The sequence below is a fragment of the Sus scrofa genome, chromosome 15, assembly GCF_054392235.1.
Source record: "Sus scrofa isolate SSC_HxYL_T2T_F1_AM1 chromosome 15, Sscrofa_HxYL_maternal_Yorkshire_Landrace_v2.0, whole genome shotgun sequence".
Lineage (NCBI taxonomy): Eukaryota > Metazoa > Chordata > Mammalia > Artiodactyla > Suidae > Sus > Sus scrofa.
In genome coordinates this window covers 91805290-91828341 of record NC_139397.1, presented here as the reverse complement: position 1 = coordinate 91828341, position 23052 = coordinate 91805290, and the positions used below count along the sequence as shown (strand labels likewise).

The window sequence follows — 23052 nt, the reverse complement described above, 5'->3', positions numbered from 1 at the left end:
ATGTGTCTCAATTTACTTATCTGTTAAATGAGGTCTTGGGAGGACTAAGTGAACTAATATATGTAAAGCATTCAGAGTAATGCCTGCCATATAGCCAGTACTATATAATTATTTGAATCTGTTTATCTTTACTGCTTTTCTTTTTTTTGTCTTTTCATCTTTTTTTTTAAGGGCTGCACCCTCGGCATATGGAGGTTCCCAGGCTAGGGGTCCAATCTGAGCTGTAGCCACTGGCCTACACCAGAGTCACAGCAATGCCAGATCTGAGCCGCATCTTGGACCTACACCACAGCTCACGGCAACGCCGGATCCTTAACCCACTGAGCGAGGCCAGGGGTCAAACACTCGACCTCATGGTTCCTAGTCGGATTCGTTTCCACTGCGCCACGACGAGAACTCCTCCTTTGCTCTTTAGTTTTGAGGATCTCTGTGATTATAGCTGAATTTCGCTGATTCTTTCTCCTTCAGCATACTAATTTTTAGCTTGGCACTCTGACAAAACAGTATTCATGTTTTGTTGGTAAGGTGGAAATCATTAAAGTTATAAAGAATAAAGAGAAAGCGGGACTAGAACTTGCTGGTTCCCAGCCCCAGTTTTCTGCTGTATGCAAGTAGTATCAACTGAGTGAATGCAGAAACTGCAAAACCTGACAGGATCTACTTTTTATGGGGCTAGACATGCCACACATTGAAATTCTGAAGTTAACGTTGTTGGTTTTCAGTAGATCCTCATTCAAATATCCACTTCCCTTATTAAACTGATGTTCTTTTAGGGCAAAACACTGCCTACAGGGCGCACCCTCAGACTGAGAATTCAGCACCTAAAATTTTGATGATATTTGAAACCAAATGGAATGAATGTATTATAGCAATATGTTTTGACCTTTTACTTCTCTGCCTAGTTTATATACCAACTCTTCAGAACACCCCTTATAGAATAGCATCTCAGGTAGAATTTGGAGTCTGGAAACCTGCCTGGAGTGTGGGCTCTGTGTAATCAAGGCAACTCATGTAACTCCTTTGAACCTTAGCTCCCATCTGTAAAATGGTGATAACAGAAAATCTTGCCCTGCCTTCGTCCCTGGCTTATAGAATTGTTATAAGGATTAAGTGTGAAAATGAATGTGAGAGCTCTTTGTAAGTTGTAAAGCCTATACAAGTATTATTTGTTATAATAATCTCAGGTTTTCAACCAGAGTAAAATTCTAGCGGCGCTTTATAGCCACGTCATGTTGTAGTCATCTGCACACCTTTACTTATTTATTATGTAGTAAATGGAAATCATTTGAATTTAAAATGCTTTTGATGGTATGTTTCCTCACAGGACTTTGGTTTTTATGATATTTTTCTTTGGTGTAACAAAGGAGGGCATTGTTTTAATCTGGAATTGTCTATTTCAAGTGGCAGTTTGAGGAAATGGTTTCCAAACTCTTCCCTGAAATTGGCTAAATAGAGAACACAAAATTGTATCCCTCTGATTGAGGAATTTGTCTCCTGCAGACACAGCCCCTCCTGTCTTGCTGTGGAGCTGACCAGCAGAGGGTGCACGAGCTTTCCCAGGAGCTAGGCTGGGCAGACCTGACTGGTGCCATCTGTGTTTGCTGCCTGATGATTAACAAGTACTATAAATGAAAAGGTTCTAGCACATCAGAAATACCAAATGAAGAGAGACAGCGAGAGCAGCCATAATGTCACACAGCAATGTAGCAAATACCTGCCCTAGAGGGTGAATAGGACGTTTCTGGATAACTGGAATTTGACATTCTATCATAAGCTATTCTGCTTTCTTCCTCTTGCTGCTTCTCTTTGCCTTTTCCAATTTCTTTCTGTTTCCAGGTTCTTTGCCTCACCTTCTCAGCATCTGCAGTTGTTTGCCTCATGTGGTCTAAAAACTTGGGGTCTTTTAAAAGTAGCCTTTCGGAGTTCCCGTCGTGGCACAGTGGTTAACAAATCCGACTAGGAACCATGAGGTTGCAGGTTCGATCCCTGCCCTTGCTCAGTGGGTTAATGATCCGGCGTTGCCGTGGGCTATGATGTAGGTTGCAGACGTGGCTCGGATCCCTCATTGCTGTGGCTCTGTCGTAGGCTGGCAGCTACAGCTCCAATTAGACCCCTAGCCTGGGAACCTCCATATGCCGCGGGAGCAGCTCAAGAAATGGCAAAAAGCCAAAAAAAAAAAAAAAAAAAAAGTAGCCTTTCTCTGGACTTGTTTGGCCCTAAGGTATTTGGGTCCTGAATCCAGCCAGCCACAGCACCCTGTCTGGGTCCCACTAACCAGGCACTTACAGACTCCATGATATCTTTTCCTCCTTGGAAAATTTTGCAACCTTTTAGTGTTACTGTCACTACTGCCCATATCATCTTTACCCCCCCTTCCTTACCAAGCATTCTACCCATGAATATTATTTAGAATGTATGTATTTAGTGGTTTTAATAATATTTTTATGTTTTCTGATTATGAAAGTAACTTGGAGTCCCTGGTGGCCAAGCACTTAAGGATTCAGCATTGTCGCTGCTGTGACTCAGGTTCAGTCCCTGGCCTGGGAACTTCTACATGGTGCAGACACAGGGGAAAAAAAAAGGTGACTGGATTTTACATGAAAAGAACATTGCGAGGGCATATTAAGAAGAAAAGGATCACTTTGAGCTTTTCAATCAAAGGTAACTATGGTAAACTCTTCTAGACTTTTTCTAAGTATACATATATCCTTTGGTATATATATATTCATTTTGTAAATGAGATAATATCCTGAGTACTCTTTTGTGCCTTTTTTGGATTTCTTTCCATATCAATAAATTTAAGTCCTTAGCAACATTTAAAGTAGCTACAGGAGTTTCCTTGTGGTATAGCATGTTAAGGATCCAGTGTTGTCACTGCAGTGGCTGGGATCACTGCTGTGGCGTGGGTTCCATTCCTGGCCTGAGAACTTCCACATGCTGTGGGCGAGGCCGAAGAAAGAAAGAAAATTGTTAAGTAGCTACAAAATTTTCCCTTATAGGGGTGTACAATAATTTCAGCAATCCTCCGAAGATGGGTATTTGGATTGCTTGCAGTTTTTCAGCAAGCTAAGTTAAACCCTCAATATATTCTTCTGATTATAGTCTTAGGATGTATTTCTAGAAATGGAATTTTCCATCAGATTTCTTCTTTAAAAATTTTCATGTGTGTTGCCAGAGTTCCCTCCAGAAAGGCCTTTTGGTGCAATATCCGTGACAATGTGTGAGGATGCTTGTTCCTGCACATCATTGATCACAGTATTTCACCTTTGCCAAAATGATAGTAAGCCATTGCACCTTTTTTTTTTTTTTTTTTTTTTTTTAGCTTTTTAGGGCCACACTCGCAGCATATGGAGGTTCCCAGGCTAGGGGTCCAATCGGAGCTGTAGCCGCTGGCCTATGCCACAGCCACAGCAATGAGGGATCCCAGCCGTGTCTGCAACTTATAGCACAGCTCACCGTAACGCTGGATCCTTAACCCACTGAGCGAGACTAGGGATCCAACCTGCATCCTCATGGATCCTAGTCGGGTTCGGTAACTGCTGGGCCATGACAGGAACTCCTGCACCATTTTTTTAAGTGACATGTACCCCAGGAAATTAATCTAAGGCAGTGGTTCTCAAGCTTTTTGGTTTCAGGACCCCTTGGCATGCTGAAAAATTATAAATCCTCCCACCCCAGAGCTATTGTTTATGCGGATCATAGTTATCATATTTGCTATATTAAAGATTAAACCTAAGAAAAATTTAAATATTTAAATTGATATAAAATAGCAGTAATAAACCTATTGCATATTAGCATGAATGCCCTTTTAATTAAAAAATATTTTCCAAAAGAAATAGTTAGAAGAGTGATGTTGTTTTTACATTTTTGCAAATCTTCTTAATGTATGGACTGAGAGAAGATGACTAGATTTTTATATTTGCTTCTGCATTGTCTGTTATGATATGTTGTTCTTGATATATATGAAGAAAATTTGATCTCTCATGTATATAAGTGGTTGGAAAGGGGAGAGGTACCTTAATATTCTATTCAGATGAAGGTGAAGAGTCTCCATTGATACTACACTAAATCCCAGTAAGTGGTAGTTTCTTAAAGGTTAATTGGAATATGATATTTGAAATCATTATCTGTAAACTTTTTATACTCTGTGACATTAAAATCCATTGGTCTTTCTTGCACTTTGAGTGGATCTTTTACCTGTGCATGATTTTGTGATGTGATATGTTGGCCATCTGGAAAATATTGGTTCACTGAGTTGTGCAGGTCTTCCAAATGTTGACACATTTCATTATATAACATCGAAAATACTCTATTCTCAACAGAATAGTGTTAAAGTATCAGTGAGCTGTTAAGCTCACAGTAGTGGACACAGGCTTTCCAAAATTCTAATTTTTTGCTTGAAAGCTTAAATTTTATCAGTGGCAACGGATGATGTCCGTTGTTGTCTTGACAGGCTTACTTTGTTTTTGAGAAAATGCCAAAGTAAAAATGGTATTCCACGAAAACAGTCTTTATTGCTTCATCAAAGGTATACTTAAGTAAAATTTTTTTTTTTCTCTTTTTTCTTCACATGCATGGCTGCTGAAGAAGGCAGTGACCTCCAGTACATTTTGGTGCTACTGCCTTGATTCAGACCAAGGTGCCAGCAATTTTTCCATTATTGCCTGTGCACCATCAGTGCAAATGTCACCACAGTAAAAAAGGCAAAGAACCTATGGATGGTATTAAAATAATTCTGACCTTTTGCAGAACCCCTTGAAGTGTCTTGGGGCTCCCTGGGATCTGTGAACCACACTCTGAGAATCTCTGGACGAAGGTAATCATAGGAACCCATTCTCTTACCAGAGACTGGTTTAGAAATAGTTTGTGACCGAATTCTGGCCTGTGAAATTTGAGAGCAAGTTTATGAGGAGCCTGTGAGAAAGTTTCCTCATCACAAAAGAAAAATATAAGGTGATCCTTTTCTTCCTCTGAATGTTGCCATGTCAGTGTGATGCTTGGAACTGCTGCAGCCATTTTATAATTGGCAAAGCAAACAAGCCTTAAGATGAAGGTGATGCTGTTTGGATCGAGATGGAGCAATGGTATGAACCTGGGTCCTTGATGACATTATGGAATTGAAACTTTACCTGGAACTTACAGTTATGAGAGATAACATTCTCTTATTATTTGAATAGTGTCTTCTGTTATTTGCAGTCAAAAGCATCCCCCAAAGATATTTATTATTAATGTGATGAACATTTTTAAGTGTTTTGAGGGCATTTGCATTTCTTGTGTGAATGCTTATTGACGGTTTTAGCTTTTTTTTTTAATTTTTAATTACTATTGGTTTTGGGTTTTTTGGTTTTTTTTTTTTTTTTTTTTTTTGTCTTTTCTAGGGCTGCACCCGAGGCATATGGAAGTTCCCAGGCTAGGGGTCCAGTCAGAGCTGTAGCCGCCAGCCTTTGCCACAGCCACGGCAACTCAGCATCCGAGCCAAGTCTGTGACATATACCACAGCTCACGGCAACGCCGGATCCTTAACCCATTCGATGAGCCGAGCCACGGCACGATGGGAACTCCAAAATTTTTTTTTTTTTTGGTCCGTACCTGCGGCTTATGGAGGTTCCCAGGCTAGGGGTTGAATTGGAGCTGTAGCCACTGGCCTATACCACAGCCACAGCAACGGCAGATCCAAGCTGCATCTGCAACCTACACCAGAGCTCATGGCAATGCCAGATCATTAACCCACTGATCAAGGCCAGGGATTGAACCTGTGTCCTCATGGATACAAGTCAGATTTGTTTCTGCTGAGCCACGTTGGGAACTCCAGCACATTTTTTTACTGAGGGTCATTTCTAATTATTTTCTAGACATTCCTTATATATTAATAATCATAACGTACTATTTTGCATTTATTTCCATGAGTGTCTTTTATAGTGTATCATCTCATACATTCTTATAAGCAGTTAATCTTTTTTTCTTTTATACTTTGTGGCTTTGGTATCATTTTTATTTTTATTTATTTATTTATTTATTTGTCTTTTTGCTATTTCTTTGGGCCGCTCCCGCAGCATATGGAGGTTCCCAGGCTAGGGGTTGAATCGGAGCTGTAGCCACTGGCCTACGCCAGAGCCACAGCAACGTGGGATCCGAGCCGCGTCTGCAACCTACACCACAGCTCACGGCAACGCCGGATCGTTAACCCACTGAGCAAGGGCAGGGACCGAACCTGCAACCTCATGGTTCCTAGTCGGATTCGTTAACCACTGCGCCACGACGGGAACTCCTGGTATCATTTTTAAAAGAGTCTTTTTCACCCCTATTTTTTATTAAGTAGTCACTTGTATTTTTCCTAGGCCTCTTAAAAAGTATATTTTACATTAGAAACTTTAATTCATCTGGAATTTATTTTGATGTTAATGGAGTAGGGATATAACTTTATTTTTACTAAGTAGATAGCCCCCTTTTTTTTTTTCTTTCATAGCAACTTTTTTTATTTTTATTTTTTAATTACTCAATGAATTTTATTATATTTATAGTTGTGCAACAATCATCACGACCAAATTTTAGGGCATTTCCATCCCAAACCCTCAGTGGACCCCCCCCATCCCCCAACCTGTCTCATTTGGAAACCAAAAGTTTTTCAAAGTCTGTGAGTCAGTATCTGTTCTGCAAAGAAGTTCATTGTGTCCTTTTTTTAGATTCCACATATAAGTGATAACATTTGATGTTAGTGTCTTATTGACTGACTTCACTTAGCATGGTAATTTCTAGGTCCATCCATGTTGCTGCAAATGCCATTATTTCTTTCCTTTTAATGACTGAGTAATACTCCATTGTGTACATGTACCACATCTTCTTTATCCACTCTTCTGTTGGTGAACATTTAGTCTGTTTCCTTGTCTTATCTATTGTATATAGTGCTACAGTGAACATTGGAGTACATGTGTCTTTTCAAGTCATGGTTTTCTCTGGATAGATGCCCAGGAGTGGGATTGTTGGATCAAATAGTAATTCTATTTTTAGTTTTCTGAGGAATCTCTATACTGATTTCCACAGTGGTTATACCAATTTACATTCCCACTAACAGTGTACTAGGGTTCCTTTTTCTCCACACCCTCTCCAGCACTTCTTGTTTGTAGAATTTTGGATGATGGCCATTCTGGCTGGTGTAAGGTGGTACCTCACAGTGGTTTTGATTTGCATTTCTCTAATGATCAATGACGTTGAACATCTTCTCATGTGTTTCTCGGCCAATTGTATGTCTTCTTTGGAGAACTGTCTGTTTAGATCTTCTGCCCATTTTTTGATGCGGTTGTTTGTTTTTTTGGTATTGAGCTGCAGAAGGTGTTCATAAATTTTGGAGATTAAGCCCTTGTCAGTTGATTCACTTGCAAAGATTTTCTCCCATTCTGTGGGTTGTCTTTTCATTTTGTTTAGGGTTTCCTTTGCTGTGCAGAAACTTTTAAGTTTAATTAAGTCCAATTTGTTTATTTTTGTTATTGTCATTACTCTAGGAGGTGGATCTGAGAAGATGTTGCTGTCATTTATGTCGGAGAGTGTTTAGCCTGTTTTCCTCTAAGAGTTTTATGGTATCTGGTCTTATATCTAGGTCTTTAATCCATTTTGAGTTTATTTTTGTGTCTGGTGTTAGGAAGTGGTCTAATTTCATTCTTTTCCATGTGGCTGTCCAGTTTTCCCAGCACCACTTATTGAAGGGACTGTCTTTTCTCCATTGTATATTCTTGCCTCCTTTGTCATAGATTAGTTGACTATAGGTGCGTGGGTTTAATTCTGGGCCTTCTGTTCTGTTCCACTGATCTATATTTCTGTCTTTGTGCCAGTACCATACAGTTTTGATGAGTGTAGCTTCAGTATAGTCTGAAGTCAGGGAGCCTGATTCCTCCAGCTCCATTTTTCTTTTTCAGGATGTCTTTGGCTATTCTGGGTCTTTTGTGCTTCCAAACAAACTTTAAAATATTTTGTTCGAGTTCTGTGAAAAATGTCTTTGGTAATTTGATAGGGATTGCATTGAATCTGTAGATTGCCTTGGGTAGTATAGTCATTTTGATAATATTGACTCCTCCAATCCAAGAGCATGGTATGTCTTTCCATCTATTTGTGTCATCTTTGATTGATAGCCCCTTTTCTTAATACTTTCTTTGAATTAGCCAGCCTTAATCTACTGATTAAAATACTAGCTTTATTACAAATGAAATAGACTAGTTTCTGGACTTTCTATTCTGTTCTACTGCTCTGATGGTCTGTCCTGGCACTATAGACATGGCCAGCATATATACTTGCTTTATAGGTTGCTGTAATGTATGGAAGGGCAAACACTGCCCCCACTCTCCTTAACCCTCCACTGCCCTACCACAGTCAACAACACTCATTTCCCCTCCAGTATTTTCCTGATACTTCCTGCATGTTTATTCTTCCAGATGAACTTTAAAATTATTTATTCAAGTTCCCAAAAAAAGTTTTTGGAACTTTGATTGGAATTACTTTAATTTTGGCAAGAATTTACATTTTTTACAATACTGAATCTTCAGCTCCATAAAACCCATGCACTATCTTCCTGTCTTTATTAATTATCTTCCATGCTTCTCTGTAGAGTTCTCTAACTTTTTTCATATCAGTCCTGTACATATCTGACTAACTTGATTCCTAGGTATTTCATACTTTTTTTTTGTCGCAATCATAAGAAAGATCTTTCCCTTGTATATTTACTGTTTTCATTGTTAATATATAAAAAAACTATAAAAGTCTAGCTCATATTTCCAGTTAGTTTTGGTTTCCCAAAAAGATTAAGCACAAAGCATACTGTCATTTGTGGTCGTACAGTGTGGACTTGATTTATGAGGTATGACTGTTTAAGGCCATTAAAGGAAACAGGACATACCAGAGCTATATCTCAGTGAATATGATCCTCTTCCAAGCTGGCTTTGTTGGGAATCTATACACTTACAGCAACAAGAACAACTTACTCTAAAAACAACAAAGAGCAAAAAGCAAAAAAATTGCCACCACTAAGGAGATATATATGGAAAAAATCTGCTAGCTTACTATGAGGACATTATCTAAAAGTAATGTTTTTAAAGATGTTTTACTGTTATGGGCATAAGTAATAATCTCTTAAGATTTACTTGAAAGGACAACATTTATTTTGATGTAAAGGTGTAGTTTTTAGTTAAATAACATTACTTTATAGACACATCTTATGTTATCCAGTGGCAAAGAGATGGCTGACAGGTTTTTTATGTGTTTGTTGCTGTTGTTGTTTTAAAAGAATCATTTAATCTGATTGTTTTTGTTTTAAGATTCATGTTGCCCCAGGCATTATGGTTTGGCAGTGTTTCAGCTGTTTGGGAAAATGGAATTTGCCAGTTTTCTAAGAGTATGTAAAATAAACAAACAAATTTCTTTTCATCCACATTATGGATTTCAAAAGCATGTGTAGTCTAGCCTGGTATTTTAATCATCAATTAAAATATTCCTATAGGAGTTCCTATCGTGGCTCAGCAGAAATGAATCAGATTTATCCATGAGGACACAGGTTCAATACCTGGGCTCGCTCAGTGGGTTAAAGATCCGGTGTCATGAGCTGTGGTCACAGACTTGGCTCAGATCTGGCATTGCTGTGGCTGTGGCACTTAGGCCCACAGCTACAGCTCCATTTCGACCCCTAGCCTGGGAAGCCCCATATGCTGCAAGTGCAGCCCTAAAAAGCAAATATATGTATATTCATATAGAACATGTGGTTCTGAGCTCTTAACAGCTAACTTACCAGTGGTCTTAGAAATAAAACCGTTTATGAAGTGAAGATTTAAAAAATAAAAAGTTAAAAATTAAAATAAATTATAGAAGTTCCCGTCGTGGCTCAGCGGTAATGAACCCGAATAGTATCCATGTGGATGCAGGTTCAATCCCTGGCCTCCCTCAGTGGGTTAAGGATCCAGCGTTGCCATGAGCTGTGGTGTAGATCACACATGCAGCTCGGATCCTGTGTTGCTGTGATGTGGGCCAGCAGCTGCAGCTCCGATTTGACCCCTAGCCTTAGAACTTCCACATGCCTGAGGTATGGCCCTAAAAACGTAAAAAAATTTAAAAAATAAATTGAAGACTACCAAGTTTTCTCTACATGTTGTAGTCCTTAGAAGTTAAGAGTATAGGAGTTCCCGTCGTGGCGCAGTGGTTAACGAATCCGACTAGGAACCATGAGGTTGCGGGTTCGGTCCCTGCCCTTGCTCAGTGGGTTAATGATCCGGCGTTGCCGTGAGCTGTGGTGTAAGTTGCAGACGCGGCTCGGATCCTGCGTTGCTGTGGCTCTGGCGTAGGCCGGTGGCTACAGCTCCGATTCAACCCCTAGCCTGGGAACCTCCATATGCCGCGGGAGCGGCCCAAGAAATAGCAACAACAACAACAACAAAAGACAAAAAAAAAAAAAAAAAGAAGTTAAGAGTATAATTAGTATTCTCAATTATTCTTAAGCAACTTGCTGTTTCATTATTATTCATGGGCTGTTTTAAAATCATTCTTGGAGTTCCCATGGTAGAGCAGTGGAGTCGAATCTGACTGGGAACCATGAGGTTGCGTGTTTGATCCCTGGCCTCGCTCGGTGGGTTAAGGATCGATCTGGCGTTGCCATGAACTGTGGTGTAGATCGGAGACACAGCTTGGATCCTGCGTTGCTGTGGCTGTTGCTATAACATAGGCCAGCAGCTGTAGCTGTGATTGGAACCCTAGCCTGGGAACCTCCAGATGCCGGGGGGTGGGGGGTAAAAAGAAAAAAAAAATCATTCTTAAAGGTATTTATTTTTTAGTTTACATAACTTCTTGGAATGGGTATACGCTAAGAATGCTTGTATTCTTTTTGGGGAGTGGGAGTGAGGAGTCTGGCCCTAGGTCAGAATCATGTGTGTGATCTTTCAGACTTGACCATAAGCAATTAGAACTTTTACTGCAAGGCCTCATCAGGAGAAGCTGAAATCCGCACACCAGCATTGGTATATAACCAATGCATTGCGTTTTCTGGAGGAATTTCAGTCAAGACCTCCTCTCTCCCACCAGCCCTCCCTGCTCCTTGCGGCCATGCTCTTAGGTATATCTGCATTCCGATAAAGTTAATTCATATATGGGGACCCATTTGGTCCAGGGGCCTGGTCCAGGTCATGTTTCTAAATCTCAGTTAGCCTGCACTTGTGGGAAACACCTGTCAGGGAAACCTAACATACTCCAGTTACAATCCTCCAACCTAATTTTAGCTAGCTCACCTTACTCTAGAAAACAGGGCCTGCTGGCCTTATAAGGAAATCCCTGACATCCTAGGCAATCATGTCCTGAGTTCCCATTGCTCTTCTAAGATACTATAAAACCCACTCTTGGCCCAGACCCCTTGGGAGTTGCGCCTCACTACTTGTGAGGCTTTATATTCCTTCAGTCCGTGGATTGTTTCCCCTTGAATCAAGGGCATCCATGTCCTTACTGACTTGTTTAGTGTTTTCATTTGAGAATTCCTAGACCAGATGCATTCAGAAGACTCCTTACTGGAGGCCTCTAAGGAGACACTCTCTCTGCTTCCGCCCCATACCATTCCACTCTAGCTCTTTCCATCCCCTTTGCCCCACCCCCACATCCACCCCCGTCCATGGGCCCACAAAAAGGCATTAGCCTCTTTTTCAGGGGTCCTGGGCAGTGAGCCAATTGCCCCCATCTGTGTTGCATCCCTTCGATCCTGGCCTGCTGCTGTTGCACAAGAGAAAATGGGAGCTGTGCCTCTTTTCGCCTCTTGCCTGTACTGTTACAGTAGGTAAAAGGCTTGATTATTACTTTCGGTTTGCCTTTTTGTCCTAATGGGCCACCTCAATACCTGATTGTTCAACAGTAGGAAGTGGAAATGATATTCCTAATGATTTATTTTGTGTGATTTTTTTTTTTCCTCTTCAGGTTTGAAGGGGTGCCCTTTAGAAATGTTCCCTGAATTCACTGAATAATAATTTGACTTTACATTTGTAAAACACTATGTATTTTATAAGAACTTTATGTCTTTGGGATTATCTCTATTTTACAAATGAGCCTTAGGCGAAGTAAGTGACTTTCCCCAAAATCATGATTGATCAGTTGGCTGGACCATAACTTGATGCTTATACTGTTCTCAGTTCAGCACCTTTCTTACATATACTTTATTGGTAAATTAATCTCTTAGTTTCCTGGGAAGTTGGGGCTACTTAGGGCTATTTAATAAACAGAGTGGAAGGCTTGATCCTATGATATTCATGAAGCCCTATGGAAATTGAAAGAAGAGCCCTATGGAATTGTAATGGTAACAACAGTAATATCATCTAAAGTGTTTTGAGCACTTACCATTCACCCAGCACTATTATATAGATGTTAGATAGATCACCTCCTATAAACCTTCCCATACTTTGCAATAATCTTCTTAGTCACATTGTATTGAGGAAATTAAAATTAACAAAGTTAAGTATCAGAGGTTATGTGGTAGTAAAGGGCAGAGCCTGGATTCAACTTAATCCACTCTTTGCCTCTTCACCTGAAATTGTTTTCCAAGGAGAACTGAGGTGATTTGGCCCCACTTGGAGTATTTCTTAAGGTGGGGTGAGAGAAGAAATCTCCGCAACAGAATCTTCTAATACTGTATTTCTCTGCGTTTCTCAATGTTGAAAAATATATAAACTTCCATTTAAAGGAAACAAAATTCTCAGACCCCGAGTTGATCTTTTACTACATTATTACATAAATCTCGGTAAAAGCTCCTTGTACATAGAGCTCTTATTCAGCTATAAAATCAAAATAAGTACAAATAGAACCACAAAGCCTATAAAATTCAAATAAACAGTATAATCTGACTGCTGATGTTTCACCCAACTGATTTGCAGCTCTCATTATAAACAAGGAACTGTCCACCACACAGGTTCTTTTGATTTCAGCCTATCTGTACTGTGTGCTTTGTGTCTTCTCAATTCCTTCACCACTTCTCTCAATTCAAAATGCTGCAGAATCTTTTTACAGTATGCTGTATACTCAGATGCATCTTTTCCATCTTTCATCTGTACTGCTTGTTGCCAACAAGATCACCATAGAGGCCCTGAAATCAATTAGCAGTTAGATGCTTGCTCTTACTGATTTTATTTTTAGATTACCGTGATAAATACACAATTTAAAAAGGTGTCATAGGATCTTTTTTTTTCTTTCTTGGTCTTTTTGCCATTTCTAGGGCTGCTCCCGTGGCGTATGGAGGTTTCCAGGCTAGGGGTCGAATCGGAGCTGTAGCTGCCAGCCTACGCCAGAGCAACGCGGGACCCGAGCCACGTCTGTGACCTACACCACAGCTCACGGCAACGCCGGATCCTTAACCGACTGAGCAAGGCCAGGTATTGAACCCGCAACCTCATGGTTCCTAGTCGAATTCATTAACCACTGAGCCACCACAGGAATAGGATCTCATTTGTATCCAGTGGGTGATTGTTCCTGGAGAGCAAAGAATGGTGATTTATTTTTAACAACCTTCTAAAGATTAAAATGAGGTGGTGGGTGGGAGTCCATATTTCAACTTTTTGTCCATGCTAAAAAGTTTCTTTTTCCTAAGTGTTTTTGGCCTTGTTATTTTCTCACCCTGTAAAAGTCTCTCATTCAAAGCAGAATTTCCTTTTTGTTACAGTATGACCTTTTGTTACTGGTGACAGGGGTTAGCAAGCTCAGAAGGTCTAATTACTCACCAGTGCCTTCTATTTGTCTTTCTTTCCCCTTGTTTCTATTAAACTCAGACCTCAGCCACATCAAACACATCAACCTTCCCCCACCTCCAATCCTCCTTCTCTCCCCTCTTAATTTTTAAATTTCTAGGCATTTGGGGCTTACTTTATGGTTATCAGTTATAGTCTCCCTAATTCCGCATCCTAAATCACCACTACTTTCTATACTAGCAAGCCTGGACAGGCCTAATCTAGATAAAACCAAATATTTTCCCCCAGACTGCCAAGTGATAGAGGAAGTCACATAACTACTATATTATGTTACTTTTGATTGGAAATAACAGAAAACTCAAGACTGGCTTAAACAATTAAGGGGACATATTGACTCAATAACTGAAAAAGGCAGAGGTGTGACTTGCTTCAAATGAAACTAACAAATTAATAGTGGGACCTAATTTCTTTTTATTTTACCAGTTTTCCTTCATCAGAGTTGGCTTTGTCCTAAAGTTGTACCATGCCAATCATCCTTAGGCCAGACAACTCATGGCTTTAAGATAGCTTTTTTTAGTGGACTGAATTGTCTCCTTCCCCCAAATTCATACTTTGAAGTCCCCAAATCCCCATATGACTGTGTATAGGGCCTTTATGGAAGTAAATAAAAGTTAAATGAGGTCATAAGAGTGGAACCCTAATCCGATAGAACTGTGTCCTTATGGGATTTTTGCCTTTTGTTTTGATTGTGTGTGTGTGTGTGTATGTCTGTGTGTGTGCCTGCGTGCACACGCACCACACCCATGGAATGCAGAAGTTCCCAGGCCAAGGATTGAACCTGGCAGCAGCAGTAGCCTGAGCCACAGACAGCCACAGCAGTGACAGTGCCAGGACCTTAACCCTCTGTACCACCAGGGAACTCCTAGAACTGTGTCCTTATAAGAAGGGAAGGAGATATCAGCAGTCTTTCTCTCCACAACAATGTAAGATGGAAGGCCATGTGAGAACACAACAAGAAGGCAGCAAGAAAGGCCTCACCAGAAACAAGTCCTGATGCCATCTTGATCTTGGGTTTTTAGCTTCCAGAACGTCTATTGTTTAAGCCAGCCAGTCTGTGGTGTTTTGTTAAGGCAGCCTGAGTGACTAAGACAGCTTTCAACAGCTCTAGGGCTTCATACTTCCTCTTTCGTGTATAACAGCTGTGAGAAATCATCTTTATCTCCACATCTCTAGCACTAGACCTAAGATGCATTCTGTTGGCCAGAGTTTGTCTCCTGCTCACCTCTGAACTAGACACTATGCCCACAGGTGTGGAGTGTGCTGACTGGTTTAGCATAGGTTATACAGTCCGTTTCTGGCTTCAGCCAGGTCCCCTGTGGCCTCCCTGCAGACTCATAGATCCCAGGTCCATGAGCTACTGGAAGTGTGGAGTCATTGCTCAGGAGGCAGCCAATAAATGATTGCTAACTTGAGATGCAACTTCACATGGGCCAGTTATGGTGTTGACATTCCTTTATTCAAATGTCGTTAGTTTCCTTTCTCATTTTTTTTCTGATTCCTTCTTTTCTCAAGTCCCCTACCTTGCAGCCTCTCCCTTCACGAAAAAGAGCACAAGGGGCTCTCTTAGCAACCATCCCTTCTACTCCAAACACACCTGCTGTCACTCATCAGCGGATGAGATTGTTCTTGATAACTTAACGGGGATAACACGTTTTCTGTGTACTTAGTCCTCCTCCGTGCCTCCTACTTCTTGAAACTTGTTTGTCAGCTATCCATCTCTTTCTAATATCTTCAGTCTATTTTGTTTCCATCATTAGGTTTTCTCTCATTCTACAAAGATAATTAGTATTCTCTGCATTTTAACAAATACTCTTCTTTGACCTCGGGAATCCCCAAAGAGACAGCCCAACTTCTCTTTTCCTCTTCACTGACTCTCAGGGTCATCTGCATTTACGGCTCCACCACCCCACTGACCTGCTTATTCTTACTCTGCATTCTGCTGGCATAGCCAGGATTCACATCACTTTGATAAAGGTCATCACTGATCTGTACTTCCAAAACCAATTATTTATTTTTAGCTTCTTTTAAAATATTCTTTAATATTTGATCACATAAACTGGCTCCTCTTCCTCAGCCTGCCTCCTAAGTGTTGTAGTCCCATGACTTGTTTCTGTCTCACTTTTTCTTGATCAATTCATTATGACTTCACCCGCCACCTGTAAACCAGACTTGCCTCTGAAATCTGTGTCTCTGATGCCTACAAATTACCTGAACTCATTTCCAAGTACGTATTGAGGATATCCATGTGAGTGTATTGTGGGAACCTTAAAATGTATGTGCAAACTGAACTTACCCTCTCCCCTTCCCTTCCCCCATCCCACTATTATCCACCTTTTTTGGAACTCTGTCTTGAATAGTGTCATCACCTACCCAGTTACCCAGGTCAGAAATCTTTGCTCCTATTTGGCTTCATCCTGCTTTCACAGCTAGTCATTTCAAAAAATCTGTTGATTCAGCTTCTGAAATGTTTTGACTTTTCCCCTTCCTTGATTTTTTTATGCCACTACCTTTGGCTGTGATGATCTGGGATAATTTTTTTTTTTAAGTAAGGTAAATAAGTATTTATTAAAAGAAAAAAAAAGAGGAGTTCCCATCGTGGCGCAGTGGTTAACGAATCCGACTAGGAACCATGAGGTTGCGGGTTCAATCCCTGGCCTTGCTCAGTGGGTTAAGGATCTGGTGTTGCCGTGAGCTGTGGTGTAAGTCGCAGGCACAGCTCAGATCCTGCATTGCTGTGGCTGTGGTGTAGGCCAGCAGCTGTCGCTCCAATTTGACCCCTTGCCTGGGAACCTCCATATGCTGCAGGTGCGGCCCTAAAAAAAGCAAAAAAAAAAGAGAGAGAGAGAGAGAAAAGATAGGTGTGGAGAAAGCACAGGCAGGGTTGGGGGGAAGGGGAGGGATAGAGAGAGAGAGACAGAAAGAGCAAGAAAGGGAGATGACAGATTGTCACTATGTATAGCCCCCATCTAATCAATTCTGTATAGAAGTGGTTCTCAGTCACTGATGTACACCAGGATCATATATGAAGATTTAAACAGCTATAAAAATCCTGTTCCCAGAGCTTTGATTTTTACTGCTCTGGTGTAGGGCCTAGCAGTTGGCATGGTAAGACCATCATAACAATCCTTGTAAATATCTGACCATGTGGCTTACGTGTTTAGAACTCTTCAGTTGTTTAGCAGTGTCTGTAAGAAAATATTCAGACCGCTTAATGTGGTATACATAAAGATTCCTCACTATCTGGCCCCTCCCTAATTTTCCAACCTCATAAACACCTCTCCACTCCAACCTCCATCTGTCCCTCACATATAGGCTCTAAGCATACTAAATTACTTTCTAAAAATAAACTTTTAATTTTAGAACAGTTGTAGATTTACAGAGAAATTTCAAGAATAGTAATAGATAGTTACCATATACTCCATCAAGATAGAATAGATAGTTACCATATACTCCATACTGGATTTCCTGATTATCAACATCTTACATTAATACTTTCTTTAGATTTTTTTTTTTTCTGTTTTTACCTAATTTCTTTTTTCTATTCCGGAACCCATCCAAGGTACATTACATTTAGTCGTTGTATCTCTTTGGTTCCTCTTGACTCTGACAGTTTCTCAGATTTAACTTGTTTTTTGATGATCTTGACAGTGTGGGGGAGTACTGCTCAGATACCTTGTAGAGTGTTCCTCGGTTGGGGTTTGTCTGAGGTCTTTCTCATGATTAGACTGGAGTGGTGAGTTTGGGGAGGAAAAATACAGGAACAAAGCAATATTCTCATCACATAACATAAAGAATACATGTCAACAGGACTTACTCACTGTTGAGGTTAACCTTGATCACCTGACTGCAATAGTGCGCACTTTCTCCACTGCAGTTACTCCCCCACAACCCTGTACAGTACTCTTTTTTTTTTTTTCCTTTTTGGGGCTGCACCTGGGGCATATGAAAGTTCCCAGGCAAGGGGGCACAGAGCTATAGCCGCTGGCCTATACCACAGACACAGCAACGTATGACCTGAGCCGCATCTGCGACCTACACTACAGCTCACAGCGCTGGAACTTTAACCCACTGAGTGAGACTAGGGATCGAACCCCTGTCCTCATGGATACTAGTCGGGTTCGTTTCCTCTGTGCCACAACAGGGACTCCCCGCACTGTACTCTTTAGAAGGAAGTAACTAAGCATGACCCACACTTAAAGAATGAGGAGTTAGGCTCCACCTCCTTGAGGGTGGCGTGTCTATATAAATTATTTGGATTGCTTCTGCCTGGGAGATTTGTCTCTTTTTCCCCATTTATTTATCCTATCAGTCATTTGTATCAATATAAACACATGGGTATTTATTTTATATTTTGCGTTATAAGCCAAGATTATTTTGTTGTTCAGAGAATTTCAGCTTTGGCCATTGGGAGCTCTTGCAGTTTGCTTATGGGTCCCTTGACATACCCTTATTGTCGTGGGCCTTTTTATTTGTTTATTTGTTTGAGCAGTTCCTTACTTTCTGGCACTATGCCACAGGCTCATTTTATATATTTCCTGCCCTAATCCTAACATGAGCCATTTCTTTAAAAAGCCCTGGTTCCTTTTTATCAGAGAATGGTATTAGAAACCAATGGCTTCTTGCCACAGGGGTATGTTTGCCTCTCAACTGTCAGAATAAAGAGATATACGTGTATACTAACCCATGTATACACACATATCTACAAATAGTTCTGTATGTACCATCTGTATTTATATTAAGCTAAATATGAGTTCATACTGATGACTCCAGTCCTAATGCATTAACATATGAATTATTCTAGCTTTCTCCCCTTGCATATATGTAACCTTCCACTCCTGGTGAGAAACCTGTGTTCTACCATCTATTTCTTAATTGTTCAACTCCAGTATATTTGTATAGTGGTTTCAGAACTGTTAACCCTCTATCAATTAAAGTACAGAGCTTATTACAATTCTCCTTGCCTTTAGTATTACAGACTCTACTCATTTCCAAAGTTACTTAGCGTCTTTCTTCAAATTACTTTTGATTCCCTGAATGTATCATGCTTCCACACTTTTTTGCCTTTATTTGTGCTCATCTCTCTTGCTGAGGTGCCTGAGCTTTTACCCTTATCGCCTTAGAATATTGCCACCCCATCTTCTGGACCCAGCACAGATATTCCCTCCACCAGGAGGCTTTCCTGAACATGTCAGGGCTCTTTGTATCTCATTCTTCTTCACTTGGTGGTAAGGTTCTTGAGGGCAGGAACTAAATAGATTTGTCCCTGGATTCCTAGTAGTGGATGTTGTGTTAGAATGCTCTTGAGTGAAAATAACAGCAAACCTAATAGTGGCCAGATTATATAAGGATTTGTTTTTCTCATCTAGCAGGAAGTTCATAGGAAGGTGGTAACCATCATTGGTTTACCTATTCAATGATACCATCAAGAAGCAGGCCCTTTTCCTCCTCCATGCACACAGCATCACTTTCCTTTGTTCAGGAAAGAGGCAGAGTGAAGGTGCCAGTGAGCTCTTCTCCAACCCCTTTTCCTTCTGTATAGAAGAAGACTTTTGCCCTTTAGCAGACTTCTGTCCTCTAGAACATGGTCACATGTCTCCTCCAACTGCAAGAGAAGCTGGGGAGGTGAATTTTTTAGGATGGCTAATCTTTTCAATGAGAAGATGTTGGAATTAAGCTCCGTGTAATCACAAGGCCACAAAGAAATCAGGGATCTGTTTCATATTGAATGAAAGACCCAAGGATAGATAGAAGACCAGGCCAAGAAGACTCTTCAAGGCAAGAGGAGAAAAGGGGTGATCCCAGTGGGAGCAGCACCTGACTGTTAAAGTATAAAGCACAGTACATCTAGTGAGGAATCTTAACATACTCTATCTACCCACTATATCTTGTCCTTTAGCATTCTGTACTGCTTTCTGGAAACTTTCAACGTGTCTGTTCTCATGAAGAACTTCTACCATTCCTGTGAATTTTATTTTCCATTCTCTGGCCCCTTTTCCGACTATGTCATGCCTTCTGTGGTTGGCAGCTAAAATTTTACCTGATAGACCATGCAGTTTGCCTTGCTTTTTTGCAGATTATAACTAATCATAGTTTTTAAAATAGAATTTATGCAGCGCTATAACCTCTGCCTACCTAAATCTCACATTCTTTTGAAATTATGGAAATACGTTCATTTGGACACTTTTATTCACTAGTGTTATATTTCAAATTTTTTATATATAACATTCATTCATGGCTTGAATTTTTAATAATATTCCATTTTTGTGCCAGGACAGCCTTATTGGTACATTTGTCCAAACATGACTGGGTAAATCCTACATACAGGTACAAGCATCATCTGCCCTCTAGTGTACCTAGGTTTAGAGACATCTGCAGTGAATCACACAGCAGAAATCTCATTAGAAGTCTCATTAGAAATCCACTAATGTCGTCCATGTGAGTCTTTTACTAGAACTTGCAAGGACTAGTAATGCATAAAGCATGCATATAACTTAATACTTTTCTTAGTACCCAAAATCTGATTACTACTGCCAGAAGTTATCATAGTGCACACAAATGTGAAATGCCAGGTGGATGAGTTAAAACAGAGTTTATTCTGGTCCAGCATAATGTTTTTGGAGACAACTTCCATGGCAATTAGAATCGTATATCTTGGAGTTCCCACTGTGGCACAGTGGGTTAAGGACTTTGACTGCAGGAGTTCCTATGGTGGCTCAGTGGTACAAACCTGACTAGTATCCATGAGGATGCAGGTTTGATCCCTGGCCTTGCTCAGTGGATTAAGGATCCAGTTTTGCCGTGAGGTACAGTGTAGGTTGCAGATGTGGCTTGGATCCTGCATTGCTGTGGCTGTGGTGTAGGCTGGCAACTGCAGCTCCAATTCGACCACTAGCCTGGGAACCTCTGTATGCCATGGGTGCAGCCCTTAAAAGCGAAAAAAAAAAAAAAAAAAAAAAAAGAATCTGATTGTAGCGGCTGGGGTTGCTGCAGAGATGCAAATTAGATCCCGAGTCCAACGCAGAGGGTTAAAGGATCTGGTGTTGCCAAAGTGGCGGATTGGATAAAAAAGCAAAAACCTTCAGTCTGCTGCCTACAAGAAACCCACCTTAGAGCAAAGGACACATATAGATTGAAAGTGAGGGGATGGGAAAAGATATTTCATATCATTGGACAAGACAGGACATCGGGAGTTGCAATACTCATATCAGACAAAATATACTTTAAAACGAAGCCCGTAAAGAAAGACAAAGAAGGACACTATTTACTGGTTAAAGGATCCATTCAAGAAGAGGATATTACAATAATCAATATATATGCCCTTAATATAGGAGCACCCAGATACCTACAACAAATACTAACAGACATAAAAGGAGAAATTGATGGGAATACAATCATAGTAGGAGACTATAACACCCCACTCACAACAGTGGACAGACCCTCTAGACAGAAGATCAGTAAGGCAACAGAGACCCGAAAGGACACAGTAGAAAAGTTAGACTTAATCGACATTTTCAGGACATTCCATCTAAAGGATCTGGTGTTGCTGCTGTGACATACGTTGCAGCTGCGGCCCAGATTCACTTACTGCCCTGGGAACTTCATATGCCATGGAGTACAACCGTAAAATTTTAAAAGAAAGAATAGAATAATATACCCTTCAAATATTTAGGATTACTTAGTTCTGAGATGGGTTTACATGAAATCCCTCAAAAAACATGTGAGTCCCAGTAACCTGTTTGTGTGTGAGTACTGGGGACGCCTTTAAGGGTGGTCACGGAGAGCAAACAGCATGAGATTCCCATTTTGAAGCTGCAGGGTGACTGAAGTCATACTGTGATCAAAGTGCTCTGCAAATACTTACTGTACTTATTGTTGTTCTGTTCCTGCTAATAACCTTATTTATACTCTGAAATTATAATCATCCAAAGAGAGATTAAAACAAGATGTGTGAGTTGCCTGAGCTGTTTGCCTTACAGACGGTCACCCTCAGAGTTCTCTGAAATCGCCGGAGTTAATTGAAGCTTCAGTTTTCACCGCAGTGTGGTTGATACTTCAGTGTTTCCTACCTGTCGGCTTTCACTATCCAAAATAGTACAACAATAGCATTTTAATTTGCTCCTCGTTAATGGGAGCCCCTCAGGTCATGTTAGTGCGGCTTTATCTAGATCATGTTTGTTCCTCTGAATGAAACCTTTGTACCAGCTTCCCATCTGAGAAGAGCTAAACAGTTACAAAAGCTAAAACACGAATGTCTCACTCATTTGTTTGTTTAAAGGATGCTGAGAACCCAGGAAACACTGAAGGGAAGTTAACTTTTAAACGAAGGGCAGGCATTTAGTGTATGATTAATGGCAGTTTCTTTCCCTCAGTGAGCTGAGACCACGGGGAATCACTCTTAGGGAGGCAGCTCAGAGCCCGAGAAGTGCTCCAAGGATAATCATTGCAGATTCACACAAACGGCAATACCACTTGCTCTAGTTCTCTAGTGCTCCGCCATTTGTACTGGAAAACAATCCTAGGCTCAAGTTTAAAGAGCAAGGGAAGTAAGTCCTTCTTTGCCTCTCCTCCTCAGCTGCGTAAAAGTAGAAGAGCAGTGAAAAGAACTGGCATTAAAATGTCATGTTCCAGGAGCTCCCTCTGAGGCACAACAGGATTGGGAGCACTGGGATGCAGGTTCGATTCCTGGACCGGCACGGTGGGCTAAGGATCCGGCGTTGCTGGAGCTGCAGCTTAGTTTGCAGTGGCGGCTCAGATATCGTCCCTGACCTGGGTGCTCCATATGCCATGGGGGCAGCCAGAAAAAAGAAAAAAGTCATGTTTCATACGTGATGCAAGAGCACTGTGCCTGTATCTTGAGATTTGAGTACTAAAAAGAGAATAACTATGTTCCCCGACATCTGGGGAGTGGTGTCGGCCAGCGACAGAGCTTGCTATTTGATTAAGGCCCAAGAGAAAAAAATGGGATTGAGGAAGATGAAGGGAGAGAAAGAAATTCTAGGCCTCCTTGAATCAAATACAACAAAGCAGCAACCCTAGTCATGGCTAGGGAATCAGTACCGTGACCCTTGTTGTATGTGATGTGCAAAAGTAGATGGCAAATTGTATGTGTGTGGATAACAAAGATGTTAAAAAAAGAGCATAGGCTCTCCAGTTGACTGCCTGGGTTCATATTGAAGCCCTATCAGTTGCTAGTTGGGTAACTTTTAAGTGTGTTCTATTACTTCATACTATGTGAGGTTTTCCTCTGTAATACGAGTATAAAAATAGAACCCTTTGGTAGAGAAATGGAGGTTAAATAAGATAATAC

At 40.7% G+C, this 23052-nt stretch overlaps 1 protein-coding gene across 26 annotated transcripts in view; it reads left to right on the top strand.

The window, feature by feature from the left end:
* Positions 1-23052, top strand: part of METTL8 (methyltransferase 8, tRNA N3-cytidine) — an 87996-nt gene that overhangs the window by 11191 nt on the left and 53753 nt on the right. For 7 of the 26 annotated variants that reach the window (XM_005671962.4, XM_013984274.3, XM_005671961.4 and 4 more), the window contains exon 2: positions 2465-2661. The exons of 5 other annotated variants lie outside the window; for them this stretch is intronic. The gene's annotated coding sequence lies outside the window, so the exon portion shown is untranslated. Of the gene's footprint in view, positions 1-2464; positions 2662-4587; positions 4817-23052 lie in introns of all 26 variants that reach the window. 14 more of the 26 variants (XM_021076467.2, XM_084999490.1, XM_021076466.2 and 11 more) reach the window with 3 other exon arrangements.